This window comes from Cynocephalus volans, chromosome 4 (genome assembly GCF_027409185.1).
Source record: "Cynocephalus volans isolate mCynVol1 chromosome 4, mCynVol1.pri, whole genome shotgun sequence".
NCBI lineage: Eukaryota > Metazoa > Chordata > Mammalia > Dermoptera > Cynocephalidae > Cynocephalus > Cynocephalus volans.
In genome coordinates, this window is record NC_084463.1 from 31,723,928 (window position 1) to 31,737,061 (window position 13,134).

Sequence of the window (13,134 nt, forward strand, 5' to 3'; positions counted from 1 at the left end):
AGAGCAGTTTGAGGTTTACATAAAAATGTTTTATTTAAACAAAAATACAGAGTTCCCTTATGTCCCCTCTCCCCCATACAAAGTTTCTCCTATTATTAATATTTAGAGTTGGTGTCACACATTTGTTACAATAGATAAGCCAATATCAAATGCATTCTTATTAACAGAAAAGCCCATAGTTTACATTAGGGTTCACAGTTCTATGAGTTTTGACAAGGTCATAATGGCATGTATTCACCACCACAGTGTCCTAAAGAATAGCATCACCTCCCTTACAATGCCTGAGTCCCCTCTATTCGTCCTTCCACCCCACAAAACCCTGGCAACCACTGGCCTTCTTACTGTCTCTATAGTTTTGCCTTTTCCGGAATGTCATACAGCTGGAATCATACAGTATGTAACTCCTTTCACTTAGTAATATGCTTGTATGTCTGTTGGGCTGACTCAAAGTCTTTCTGGTGACTTTGGGCTGACTCTTAGTCTCTCTGATGACTGGCTCCATCCTGAAGCTATCCAGGGGCCCACCTCATTAGCAGAAACTCGGGTGTGATCCAAGGGGCTCATAAATAACAAAGACAATTCTTTTACTCAGGAAATTCTAAGAATTTAGATTCTAGCTTCCAAGACCCAAGAGGAACGCCAGTTGAAATCTCTGTTTTTTACAATGAATTTCTCTCCTGAATTAATGCTGAATTTATGAAAGGATTTTTCTGTATCTTCTGCATTATAAAACTTTTTAAAATTTTTCTATTAATAAAGAGAATTATATTTTTGATTCTTCAAATAAGAGATTGTACCTGAATTTCTAGAACAAATCAAGTTGTTCATGAAATAGCATGCATTGCGTATGCTTCTAGTTTGTTAATATTTTCTATAGCACTTTTTCTCTTTGCTTGTGATGATTGGAATGTATTCACTATTAGATTTTTGAAGCATGATTACGTTGTTGAATGGAGATGCTTTATTTATTTATTTATAAAATAAGCTATCAGAGGCCTAGTGATGCGAACAGGTTGTTCCACATGATCTGATGATCCTGGTACAGCAGAGTCAGTACGCATCTCAGGTTCCCTAGTTTGAGACTTTCTCACTTGAACAAGCTGTTTATCGTGTGTTTCAGGTGTTTGTGTGCGAATATTAGCGTACTTACTACACAAGGATGTATGGAGTGCAGAACTGTGTTTTACTCAGGTTTTGCACATAGTAGTCACTTACAACTTATTGGGGGAATGGGCAAATGCTGGGACAGGTGTCAGTGGAAGCAGAGGAAGGCAGCCCTGGCAAGGAATAGCCTAAGAGCAAGTCAGTCACTCGACATTTCAAGTGGCACAGGTTCCAAGACCAGCTGGAGAGACTGCTTGTGCACTTTTTGGGTTGCTTGTTTGCTTCCTTTTATCTGGTCTTCAGGTGCAGAGAACTCACTGACCAGCCCCTTGATGTCTGGCATACATGGTCCTGGGTCTGGGGAGTACCTCCTGCTTTGTCTTATGCCATTTTTCCTCCTTCCTCATGATGCCCATGCCCACTGTCATCCACCTTCCCAGAGGAGCCCGTCCTCATGTATCTGATAGATGCTCTGGGGGATAACAAGTGTTTGAATATGTATTTATCCTAGGAAAATGCATATCTTTTGAAATGTGCTTGCATGTTTTCAATTTACTTGAATGGTATTAGATTGTGGATCATGTTTTGCCTTTTGCCCTTTCACTCACTTTCCATGTTGCCGGGTGTCCACTAGTCCCCCATATTCTTCCAGGAGTGTCCCTTCTCCTCTGCCTAAGGCCCCCTGTGCTCCCCTCCCACATGATCGTGGCCCTGCCCGGATGCAGGTGGCCAAGCCTCTGCAGGTAGATGCAGGGCTGGCGTGGACAGAGCAGGGCGGAGCTCCCGTGAGAGCCTCCAGCGGAAGAGGCCGGCGTCCCCAGGAGCAAGAAGGGGCAACGGGCTGAGCGTGTGGGAGACGAGGGCCCAGAGGCCAGGAGTGTGGGGTGGGGTAAAGGGAAGGAAATGGAGGAAAGAAAGCCCTGCCCCCAGGGAGAGTCAGCGCGTCCAGGGCTGAGACAAGCCCAGAGGTAGGACCCGAGGCCCAGCACAGCCCCGGATCCAGCTGGTGGGCACTTTGTCCTCACGGGGTGGGGGAAGTTGTCTCCATCTCATGCTGGGCTGCACTTTACAAATCACCAGCCCCCATCTGTGGCTGTTTTCCACGTTAAGACGATTCTTTTGTTTTCCGTATAAATCCCAGATACAGAAAACATAGATGGTTGTTAATTTTATCATCCAGCTCTGTGAGGATCTGTGTGTGAGTGTGAAGTGTGTGCGGCTCTGGAAACACACACACCCATTTGTAAGTGTGGGATCCACTGTGCTCTTTCCTTCTAAGCTTTGTCAGGGATGCAGGCTGGTGCAGTCTCTCTGTCTATCTCTGAGCACTCTGCCTGCCAGCCCTATGCACACAGCATGGCTGTCACCACCGCATTCACAAAGCTGAAGGTGGCTGCTACACACTCCTCTGCAGTGCTGTGCAGCCAAGAAGGCACTGCTGGGTCCACCAGGAGACCTGCGCTTGAATGCCTGCCTTGCTCACTTAACTGCGAGGCCAAGGGCAGGACATGTGCCTCCTCTGGCTCAGTCTTCTCATTTGCAGGCTGAGCAGGGTCCACAGACACTGACAAGGGTAAGGAATTGGAAATATATGTCAGGTATAGAGTGAGCTTAGTGGCCAACAGAGGAGCAGGCATTTCAGTCTGAGCCCTGAGATAACCAGATAGGCCCAAAGTCAGGAGAGAAGACCCAGAGGAGGGAGGGGGATGGTGGGAGGGTCTGCTGCCTGGGGCTCATGCAGATAGGTCCTGAGCTCACTGGGGGCACCAGGAATCTCCTGTAGCTCTCTGGCCCAGATGGACCACTCAAAGGAGAGGAGTTGTGTCCCCTGCCTCTCACATCCCCCAGGAGTGTCCATGGGAAGAGTCCAGTCAGCCGACCCCAGCAGGTGGTCCTCCTGTGGGCAACTCAGGCACCTTGCTTTGTCTGGACTAAGGCCTCCCTCTGTTGTAGGGTGAACACACAGAGGAATCCAAGACCGGCGTCAGTGTTGTAGTTTTATGGCTCTTTATTTTAGTGTTGCAGCTCTTGGTTCAGTGTTACAGCGCCTCTTTTTGCTTGCAAGCAAGGAGAGCAGGGAAGGGCAGAAAACTCCCAAGCCAGTGTCTCCCAGAACAAAGGAAAAGACCCCTTTATATAGCCTAAATTCCGACCCTTTTCCCTCACAGGTTCCCATTCAGGTCCTCTTATGTAAATGAGGGATGCTGTCCTGCTAATTTGGATTGGCTGATTGTGAGACATAGTCCATTGGTCACTTTAAGAGCCTAATTTGCCTCTGGCCCCTGGGGGGTGGTGTGAGGCTGCTGTTATCTCATAGAGGGTGGGCCCAAGAAGCAAGAAGGGTAAATGGCAGGGACCAGAGTCTACAGTGGAGCATAGAGTTTCTAAACCAGTTTCTCAAGTGGAAAAGGGAAAAGCTCAAAAATTAAAAATGCTTAGGGTTCCCGGCAACACCTCACCACCTTCCCTGAGAGGCTCAGGAGCCCTGGGGCGGAGGGAAGCTGTGTGTTAACTGAGTTGAGCAGTAGAAGCCACCGGAGGAGCCAATACCAGAAGTCATTAGATAAAAAATTGGAACCACTTTGTTAGAGAGGGTGAATGCTGAGCAGCAGCACACCACAAAGCTGAGCTTCCTGGTAAGAACACACTCACCCTGAGGGGTGCCCCCTTTAAAGTTCAGTCCATAGAGCAGGTTTAAAAATCTCCCCTGACTGCGATGGATATGTGTGTGGAGAACAAGGAAAGACCTCGAGTGTCCCTTCTAGAGGAGGCCCTGTTAAATCTCAACATACCTGCTCTGCCTGCTCTGTGTCTGTGAGCAGGAGAGTTAACACCTCTAGTCTCAGTTTCCTTATCTGTAAAATGGGATTAATGTTACTCTTCTGACAGTGTGGTCATGAGCATTAAAGCTAATAAGCGGCATATGCTAACTGATCAGTAATGGAGGCTGTAATGATTAACCCCAGTCAATTACGCTTTCTCCACCAGAAGGCCAGGCAAGATGATCACCTCCTCCTGCCACTGAGCAAGGAACAAGGGTGAAGCTGGGGTTCAGTGAAGAGCCCGTCCCTTCCCTCACCACAGAACAGGCTAGGACCAGCATGAAATGCACATGGAGCAAACGAGAATAGGTCCAGCCAGGCCGGGAGGCTGTCGGGGCCTGCAGGTTTTCCACTGCGCACACTAGCCCTGGGTGCTGGCAGTGCAGGGGAGGCTGGGCCTCTCTGAGCTACTCCCGTGTACTTCCTCAGGAGCAGAGAAAGTAGCCAAGCCTGCTTCCCAGAGCCTCACAGCCTCCCGTACACGGCCAGTCAGCTGTGGATTGTGGAGCACACTCATGAAAGTTGCTCCCTCAACTTTCATGGGGTTAATGGATGCTTCTGTTAATATTCAAATGCGGTAAATGCTGGACGGCAGGCAAATCTGCTGGAAAGAAGCTGTCTTGCTCCTTCAAAGCCAAACACAATCAGTTGGATCTGCTGGCCTCGTGGAGTCAACAGCCCTACGCATCTCCCCGCATGCAGTGTGGAGGACGTGTGTCCCACCTACCCTGGTGACTGAGCAGCGAGACCAGGGTCTCTATGCCACACCAACCTGGCCTGGCAGGCTGTGGGTTATCCAGGCCTCGGTGTGATGAGCCAGGTCTGGGACGTCAGTCTTCTGGGGGCCACTCCAACCTCTCGGCCTCATCTGCCTCCAGGGCCTTTGGCAGCTAATTCCAACCCCAGCCTCTCCACAGAGACTTCAGCCAACTGCACTGAGGCACCAGTATCACCAGCAGCTGGACTCATGCCCATGCTTTGAGACCCACGACCCAGTGGGCAAACCTTTTTCTAGCAGGAGATGTTCACATATATAAATTCTTCCCTCTCATTTTGTGGGTAAAAGCTCTGAGGTGTAATTCATACAGCTTCCATGGTGTGCCTTCAGGACAGAGTGACACATGACAACCATCCTTGCTGCCCCATCTTGTCTGCCTTCCATGATCCCCATGTCACTCATCCAAGAGACCAAGGATGTGAGCCCTGCACTTTAGACTCTGCTTTGGGGAGGTGTAGGCTGAGACATAGCTGCTACTGCAGACAAACTGTCACATGCAGGCCACTGTGCACCAGGAGTCTCCATCATGTCCAGACCTCAACAATGTGTCACCTTGCATGGGATGATGTTTATGGAACTCTCCTGTGGGCAGGAAGCAGAGAATAGACTAGAATCTTCTCTCCTTTTCTGTGCTTCTCTCTTCCATCTGGGTATCACTTTTTCTTTCTTTTCTGGGGGTGGGGGCTGGGGAGAATCTTGCTGTTCTCAGGCTGCGCCCCAGTGTCCAATCCTTCCCTTCTAGGGCAGTGTTTCATGGCTCCTCTATCCACCTGAATCTGCAGCCAGAACCCTGGAATTTTCATTAACACTTACCTCATTTCACTCCCCTGAAACCCATTGCCAAGGCCTGTCAATTAGACCTACTAGAGCATCCATTCACTTCTCACCAACTCCACTGTCGCACCCCAGTCCAAGTCACCATCATCTGTCCTGAATGCACCAGCCTCCAGCTGAGCAAGTGAGTGAGTGAGCTCATGTGTGAGCGCATGCATGTGTGTGTGAACAAGTGTGTGAGTAGGTGTGCGAGGGAAGGTGTGAGTGAGCGTGTGTGTGCTCGGAGTAATGCTTCTGTATTAGGTAAAGAGGAACACTTAAAAAACCAAAACAGCATTTGCCAAACAAAACAAAACAAGCACATTCTAAACAGAAAACAAAACAACACTAACTTGGATTACTTGTAGGAAGATCTGTTTGAATTAGTGAGTGAAATAATGGAGTCCCTTTATTAGCTCCTTGTATAGGAAGCAGAAACAGCCTTGCTTAGAGCTTGCTCACCCTTGGATGAATTAAAATCTGCTAACAGGCTGAAATTCCAAGAAGTAAAGGTAAGGCTTTATTAGACAATAAAGACAAAAATAAGGCTAAAAGTAGAGAATATATTTCTAGGTTAGATACTAACCAGTGGTCACAAGATGTTTGTCTTGGAAAAAAGTCTTGCCAGCATCAATGAGTCCAGACTTAAAAAAACCAAGGAGAACGCTAGTCAAGACGACAGCGTTAATTATGCTGACTTCACTATGAGCCAATCAGACGCCAGCACAATCCTGAGACCCCACCATAGTTTTGCCTCATAAACACCTATGATTTTACACCATCAGGAGTCCAAGGCTCACAGCTTTTGCTGCCTCATTCTCCTTGGCTGGCCACTCAGAACATGCAGATCTCTATTAATGCAAATCCTGCTGTGTAGATGTACTGATCAAATCGCACAACTGAGGTAACATGAGCAGTGCAACTGAGGAAGTTTTAAAAACAAATAAATACATCCTTACAAATTTCAAGGATATACATAAACTCTGCTATGCAATTCCCTTCTATAATTTAACACCTCAAACATTTTCTTTCTCTTGAAGAAATAGTATGCTTTTTTATATCAAATACTAAGAAGCATAAAGTTTTACCTCTTTACCTCTTTGCAATGAGTGTCCAAAAACCCAAGCTAAATTTACTGCTCAATTACAGTACCATCATTGGCTTTTCTGGTTATTATACTTATCCTAATTTTTATCATTTAATTTTCTATTTCATTAAAAAAAACCACCTCACTGTGTCTGTATTTTTATATTAAGCACACAAACAGAATATTGTCCTGTACAGGTCTCTGGAGGACCTGTATTAATCAATGCCTAGTTATAGCAGGGTCTTTTATAATGTAAAACTATATACCTAAAGAGCTTATTATGTCCATGCTTTTAAACAGTTTAAGCATTTTTTCTAAATCTCATTTGTACTCCTAATTTGCTTAGCAAATCCTTTTAAAACACATAATGGAAAGATAAAGATAGCATTTGATAGAACACATTCTAAATTAAGCGAATCTACATTAATGAGGCTGTGTTTGCTTGTTTGTCTTATCTGCAGTTAGACTGTGTGTGCGTGTGAAGTGGCCGGTAGTGGAGCCACAGACTGGTGGAAGCTGCTGAAGTCCTAGCGTGGCTTCCTGGCCTCAGTGGAGTCCACACAGCAAAGCCTTCTGAGGATCGGAGGTCTCAGTGCTTGGTCCCTGGCCGGGCCACAGGAGGAGGACCACACCAAGGCTCACAACTTGGGCTGAAAGGTGGAGCTGCAGGCCTGGGTGCTGCGGCTAATTCCCACTTGGAGGGGTGGGAAGGCAGAAGAGCAGGGAGATCTTTGCGGCTTCTGTGGGACAGGCTTGATGCATTTTGTGACTTCGAGGAGGAAAATGTTAATGGGGCTAAGAGCTTCCCTAGATTCAGGGATCTTTTCACAACAGAGTAAATCACAGAGTGCAGCAGGAGACACCCACCCTGTCTTGGTCATTTTGGGCTGCCATACCACAGACTGGGTGGCTTATAAAGAGCAGATACTTATTTCTCACAGTTCTGGAGGCTGGAAGTCCAAGATCAAGGTGTTGGTAGAGTCCATGTCTGTGAAGGCCTGCTTCCTGGCTCACAGATGGTGCCCTCCTGCTGTATCTATGTGGTAGAAGGGCCGAGGTTCTCTCTGGGCCTCTCTTGTAAGGGCACTAATCCCATTCATGAGGGCTTTTCCTTCATGACCTAATAACCTCGCAAAGGCCCCACCTCCTAATATCATCTCTCCTTGGAGCCTGGGATTTTAACATATGAATTCTGGAGAGATACAAGTATTCAGACCGTAGCACCCCCCCACCCATTTTTAGAGAGAAGAGCTTGAGACCTTTTGGAGAAGGGTGAGGGTACTGCTCATGCCTCATCTGAGGGAGGGCTGGGCTCGGCCTCTGTCAGGCAACAGGACTTGAGGAGAGCACCCTGTCCTTGTGGGGTGCAACGTCAGGACGGCGGATTTTGAGGTCAGCCCTGGGATCCGAGCTCACTCAGTCCCCTCCAGGCAATCAATACTCACCTCACGGGGTAGTCGTGAGAACTCAGTGCATGGTGTGTGCTACCTTCGGGCCTGAGCCTGAAGCAGAATGGGAGCTCCCTCAATGGCAGTGATCATGATTGTTCTTCATTTTCCTCACAGATCTTACAAGCTACTTGAGGAGACCAAAATTTTAACTAACAAGAAGTGTTTAAAGTTGAAGAAAACGGATGTCATAAGACAGCCCTGGATCAATTTGTGCAGAGCACATGTTCCTCACACGACACCTCATGCATGTGCAGCAGAAGACTGAGCAGCCTCCACAGGCCTGGGGTAAATTGTGTGCCAAGAAGTCACAGTGGGGCATTTTAAACCCAGTCCGGTGCCTGTTAAGGCAATATTTGAGGCTGAATTACCTGGGATCTGAGAACACTCTGTTTCTTGATCTGTATGAGCAGATGTATAGAACTCATGAAAATATGCCAGGTTTTACAAGTGTGCTTGCACTTTTATGTATGTATTTTATGCTTCAATAAATGGCTGGGGGGGGAGTTGTTTTATTTTTAAATTTGAAAAGGAATATGTGAGAACAGAACCCCTGATAATGCATGTGTCTCCCATCTAGATGCTGGTCTATGTAAACAAAAACTTGTCTATAGCAGCAGGACAGATTTTACTCGAGCTACTGCAGTAGGAGAGAGACCTCAGTATAGAACTGAGTTCAATTAGAAGACAACAAGAACAGCTGGGGCTTTACAGCCAAGGAGCAGAGGGCATCACTGGGTGGAATGTTAGCGAGAGAAACTTGGTCAAGGGAAGGGGGATTCTTGCTAAAATTGCTAAAGGCAGACCAAGGACCTAGATGTCAAGGGTGGGAGAATTTTCACTAAACTGACTTGGCAGGATTCTTTGTTAAAATTGGGCTCAGAAGGGAAAGAGAGAGAAGGCAAGGTCAGCCTTGTTGAGAATGGGCTCAGAGGAGCCCAACTACAGTTTGGTTTAGGGGAGTGCTTAGTGCTGCTGCTGACTTTGTTGTCCCATGGAGCCATAGGAGAGACCTCCACATGGAATCTCTCCTTAGAAAGGGCCAGTTACAGGGGTTGGAAATGTGGCCTGGGATGAGAGCTTGTCTGCAGGTGAGGCCTGATGGTTTGGGCAGAGTTGGCTGGTCCTGAGGGCAATGGGGGTACTCCTTCCAGGGCTGGGTATCACAGCAGGGGGCCTGTAGAGTCAGAGAACATTTGGGGTGACTTCATGGGACTTCATTGTTCCCACAAGGGACACTTGGGGGCCATTCACATACCCCTTTGTAGGTGACAATAAGGCAGGCATCCCAGTGAAGAACTCAAGGCTCAGAGATGCAATTTGCAGTCGGGGAGGGGAGTGTTATGTCTAAAATGTGGCAAAACTGATATTAGCATGTGTCTCCTGGGCCCACCTCCTGTGCTCCTTCCCCCACGCACAGCCTCTCTGAACGGGAGCTCTCCTGGATGATAAGTGGTCCCAGTCCCCGGCCCAGGTCCACACAGAGACTCCCTCCCTGCATGAGGCACCAGAGGCATATGCCACCATCGAAGCCTGGTCCCCTAGGCATCTCTCTGTGTTTCAGAAAATTTTCCCTGTGTTCTTGTGACTGGATGGAAGACATGTCCCCAGCAGTTACCCTGCTGGGAAAGATTATATCAACCGCTCCAGTAATACCAGCTTCCTTTAGCTGTAGAATTTGGCAGTGAGGGAAAGCTCAGGCCATCTGCAGACTGGGGAGCAGGTGGTGGGCTGGGCACAGGGAGCCCTCCTGAGCCCTGCAGTGGCCTTACAGCAGCTGTAGTTCAATACTAAATTTCAGGAAAAAAAAAGAAAGAAAGAAAAATACTTATAGGATTTGTGTATAAAACCCCCAAAATAGTTTTTGTTCCTTTTAAAATATCCTTAAAATGTTATCATTTTAACCATACAGGACACCTTGGAGAATAAAATAAAAAACATTTATGCACCACCCCTAAAAACGAAACAGAAAAAAGAAATAAGAATATCTGCAGCTGTGGGCATTGTGCTGAGTAGATGACAACAGGCAGATCTTGAAGCGGCAGGGCACGTGAGGCCTGGGCTGGGAGTGAGGCTTGGAGGACGAAGGTGGCTTCACGTGTCTGGGACTCTCTCTGTGGGTTACAGAGCCAGTTGGTTGCAGAAGGTAATTATTCTCTTAATATGTTATCCTAAAGCACCAATAAATTAGAGGCCTTGTAATATCTGAATGTGAGGATCCTGTTAAAATGATAAATGGCCTCTCCTGCTCTCATCAGTTTACAGCCCAGATTAAAGAGGCAGATGTGGCTGTCTCCACAGGGTGAAACTCCAGGCCAGACAGCCTAAGAGACTTAAATTTAGAGACAGATGAATCTTGGCCCAGGAGACTGAGAGTGCTAAGGTCTGAGCACATGCCATGGGCCAGGTATGGGAGGCTCAGCGAAGGACAGGGCCTTGGTTTCGGAGAGAGCCCTGCCCCTCCTGGGAAGTTCCGTCAGCAGCTGCAGATCCTCTGCCCCATCTTTGGTCTGTGACTTTGGACAGCCAGGAGCTTCCACTAGCCTCAGCTTCTTCAAGCTGTAGGACGCTCTTCTTCTCAGAGGGGCTACGGACGCTTCAATCCTGCAAAAGTCTGTAAGGGGCTATGCATCATAAAATAAGAGGGGTCTTCAAAAAGTTTATGGAAAGAATTACACTATCTTTTTTCTTTTAAATTATGTATATTCAAAAGTAAATTTAATACAGGGCAAAATGTCACAGATGTAAGTGAAGTTCAGAAAGATGTGAAAATTTAAAAAGAAAATGATAGATCACAATTCACGGAAGTGATACTTGGTGAGGTGAGACTTGAATGAAGGTATAATTTGTATCAATGGAATCCATGTAATTAAAATAAAATATTTGCTGAGTCCAGGCATTTCTCTAGGACTTGAAAGAAGTTTCTAAATGAGTCACAGGTTTTATGTAAAGAAATTTTGTCAACTTAGAGGAAGAAATAGAGACATAAACAGAGAAATGCAATGCAGTGTGTTACTTTCTGGTTTACAGATTTACACTGTCTCTTAATTCTATTTTTTTCATGAACATCTGAAGTATTCTTGTATTATAATTGTTAGTTAGTCCTAGGTTTGGCTGATTGGAAAATAAGACATACAGGAGAGGCATCGAGGTGCGCAGAGAGCAGGAGCCAGGAGACAAGGGCCGTGCACCTGGCCCCCCAAGTCTCATCTCAGAGTCCCTGAATTGGTTGCAGGTGCACTGCTCCTGTTTCTGCCTCACTGGAACCAGAAGGAGGTCCAGGCCCTGTGCTTCCACCCACCACACAGAATTTCTAGCCCCACCCCAAACATTCAGGGAGAGGGGCTGAGGGTTAAGTTGATCACCAGTGGCCAATGATTTAATCAATTATGCCTCAGTAATGTATCTTCATAAAAACCCAAAAGGACTGGGTTGAGGGAGCTTCTGGGTTGCTGAACACATGATGGTGTTTGGAGGGAGGCGTGCCCAGAGAGGGCCTGGAAGTTCCTCAGCCCTTCCTATGCGTCTTTCCCTATGCATCTCTTCATCCGCATCCTTTGCATTATCCTTTATTATTAAAAAAACAAAAACAAAAAAACCCAAAAAATAAACATAAGTAAATCTTTCCCTAAGTTTCCTGAGCCACTCTAGCAAATTAATCAAGGGAAGGGGTGGTAGAAACCCCAATGTATAGTTGGTCAGAAGCACAGGTCACAACCTGGGGCTTGCAATTGGCATGGGAAGTTGGTGGCAATTTTATGGGACTGAGCCTGGAACCTGTGGGTTCTGATGCTCTCTCCAGGTAGCTAATGTCAGAATTGAATTGAATTAGAAGACATACAGCTGGTGTTTGCTGAAGAATCTGTAGAATTGCTTGGTGGGGAAAAAAATCCCCCTACATTTTGGTGGACAGAGTTCACAGAAGTATTCTGTGCTGATTATTGAATGAGAGAATAGAAAATAATACTCTTTTTTTTTTCTCTCTATCCTTAGATGAATTATCAGTTTTGCAACCATCTCCTAGTGGATGCTTTCTCTTTTCTTCACTTCTATGTCCCTCCTCTTCCCTCACTCACTGAGACGTGATAAAGTTGTCCAGTATTGGTCTGTCAGAAGCCTGTGGCTTGACATTAGGTATTTATCATCTCAGGATGTGGTGCATCAGACAGCTCTCTACAGCAAACCACTTTTTCTTATTTGTTAAGCAATATGTTTTTCAGTCATTGCTGAAAATAATTTCCTTTTTAAAAAAAATATCAAGACACAGCTTAAAATCTGGATTTTGCAACACATTCATTACTTCATGTGTCCTCTGTTTATTCTCGTGTGAAATTGTTTCCCAGGTACTAACTAATTCTGCCAAGACTTTCTTCCCTTGATAAGTGTTTAGAAAGAAGATGTTGACTGCACGGGCCTGCAACCAGAGGTGTTGTTACAGTTTTGTCAAACATCAGCTCCTCTTAAGTCTTCTTTCATTCAGCCAGGCCCATGGTCCTTCATTCATTTCCCCTGGCTGACTTTCCTGTGGGGGTGGGCAGTGGCCCCAACAGCCCCTCTAGGACTGCGTGTGCGGTTGCAGAGGTGGGGAGCAGAGTGAGTGCCAACCACAGGTAATGCAGCCAAGCTCAGCTCATGGCTGGCTTGTCCACAGCCTCTCTACCTCAATGCCTGACTCAAGAAAAGCACAGCATGTCTCAAAGTTTAAGACAAAGCTTGGGCACGTCAGAGCTCCTGAGGCCATGAGTGAGTGGACAGAAACTCCAGAAATCTGTTCAACACTGGTGAGGAATGTAGACTCTGGTTGTCTCATTTGTTAGGTGAGATTTGCATCGACCCTCCCACTCAGGTGAGACTGCAACTAAAGGTTCTTTATCCAGCTCTTGATATTGGTAGAGAACTCCATCTGCCTGGCCAAGAAAGAAGTCTAAATGCACATGGCAATGATGGGCCAGGTAGGGAGTAAGGAAAGTGGGCCCAAGGTAAAGCAGCAAAAGGTGCTCTAAAACAGAGTGGGTGGGATTTGGATGTCCAGTCAGGTGGACCCCATGGAGGTCTCTTTCCTCAGGAAGGACTGGTCATAAT